Source organism: Pteropus vampyrus, unplaced genomic scaffold (assembly GCF_000151845.1).
Source record: "Pteropus vampyrus isolate Shadow unplaced genomic scaffold, Pvam_2.0 Scaffold8, whole genome shotgun sequence".
NCBI lineage: Eukaryota > Metazoa > Chordata > Mammalia > Chiroptera > Pteropodidae > Pteropus > Pteropus vampyrus.
The window spans coordinates 3,918,337-3,920,324 of record NW_011888789.1 but is presented as its reverse complement, the minus strand read 5'-3'; the positions used below and the strand labels follow the sequence as shown (position 1 = coordinate 3,920,324).

At 38.3% G+C, this 1,988-nt stretch overlaps 1 pseudogene; it reads right to left on the bottom strand.

Moving 5' to 3' along the window:
- Positions 1-1,313: 1,313 nt before the first annotated feature.
- On the bottom strand, positions 1,314-1,432 carry LOC111729314 (annotated as a pseudogene).
- Between the last annotated feature and the right edge of the window lie 556 nt (positions 1,433-1,988).

Sequence of the window (1,988 nt, the reverse complement as noted above, 5' to 3'; positions counted from 1 at the left end):
TGACTGGGAGCAAGTTCCCCTGGATTGCTGAAGTAGCCCCAGGATGCTCTCAAAGGCTTCGCTCCCCAGGCACTCCAACCAATGTAATCATCACAGTTACATTTGAAGATTTCCCAAACAGGGTAAGTCAAGAGTTCAGGAAGGAATGTGAACAACCAGGCTGGTACCTACAACCAGAGAGGGCAAACATCTCATTCACTCCCTTCCTCCTAGAAAGAATTTCTGACCTTGTATATGGTTAGAAGAAAGCTGAGAACTCCTAACTGAATGTATAACACATAGAAGGGGAGGTACCCAGGCCCAAGAGTCCATTTTAAGCAAAAATAACAGAAAATAAAAAACAGTAGATTTTATTGTTCTCCATAGTGGGATTTTTTAAAAAAATGATTAATCATTTTAAGTGTAATCCTCTTGGTTAATATTATTTTTGATTTGTATTTGAGCTTTCTCTAGGAAATTAGAGGTACTTTCAGATATGTTTTCATATTCTGATAGAGACAGAGAAATTAGTGCTGCTTATATGACAGTGAATAGCACAAACACTTTTATGGTACTCTATAATCTATAGTGATCTCTCCTATTATTTTATTTATTACTAATAAATGTTGATAGACTCAATAAAATTGACTTAGAGAGCAGTTACCCTTTCCCACAACTGACCACATGACCAGTTTGCATTGTCAAGCTTAAATTTTAGAAATGCGAATTTCTCTTTTCAGGCCACTAGTCTGTTCTTTGGGGGAGATGCTAATAGCATCTTTTGGAAGTCACAAGTATATGACAATTGTAGATGCTAGATTTTTCCAGGATGGGCTGTATATATTTTCTATTGTCAAACCATGTGACCTGTTTTGTTTCATAACATGCTTTTTGTTTCTATATAGGGATGGAAGCTAGTCTGATCCTCTGTCACAGATATTACTTTGAGTCCCTCTGACTCTTTGTAGCTTTGGTAACCTTGGAAAATGCTTGGGTTTTGATCGGAGGGAAGATTCTGGTCTACTTCAGTAGACTGTCCTGGGTATAGACTTAATTGGTTCTGAGCTTTCCTCAAGTGATTCAAATCAAAGTCTTGGGTACCCATGGACTAATATGAAATTCTTTGGGAGAAATAAAATAAATCAAATTTGTTTGCTCTATAAAGCAACCATAAAGCTTTTATAAACATAGTGAATCTTCTATAAAAATAGTGACTACTTATTGTGTGTGTGTTTTTGTTGTTGTTGTTGTTGTTTTTGTTTTTAGGCAAAGCAACCCTTTGTTGACCACACAAATTGCAAGGACCTTGTCAGCTTACAATCCCTTATTTTTTATGCCTATAGCACCTGGTCTTCCTAGGTGGTCTCCCATCCAAGTACTAGCCAGGCCCGACCCTGCTTAGCTTCTGAGATCAGACAGGATTGGGCTTGTTCAGGGTGGCTTGGCCATAAACTTCCTATTGGTTTTTGAGACATAAACATACGGAGTATATTTTCTAGAGGATCTCATTGTCTATGAGATTTCACTCTTATTGGTCAGAAGAGCTTACCCATGAAATAAATGGACACTAAATCTCATTAACTTTTTATTCATGACTGCTGTTGGAGGAATGTAAAATTCTTTGCAAAGTGAGAACAAATGGTGTAGACTCATCTGTTTATTAAGGGCTTGAGAGCCTAAGTAGTAGCTGAGAGCTACAAACATTAATTTCAAAAGAATATTTGCGGTTGTTTATGGGTAGGGCAGTCTTAGGCAGGTTTTGACATGTGTATTCCTGTCCAGCAGGACTAGGACATGGGGTGGGGAGCTTTAAGTGGTCGTCAAAGGTGAATTCTATTCTGGGAAGGTTCTGATTTGTTTTTCCTGCACTGCCCATTTCCTTCCTCAAGGAGCTACTTCCTCCTAAACAATATTTCCTCACTCTCCAATATTATCACAGGACAGCATGTACAGTAAAGGCGAGATATGGCAGTATCTAGAGGAGCCAAGTGCTTACAGATTTTCTGTCT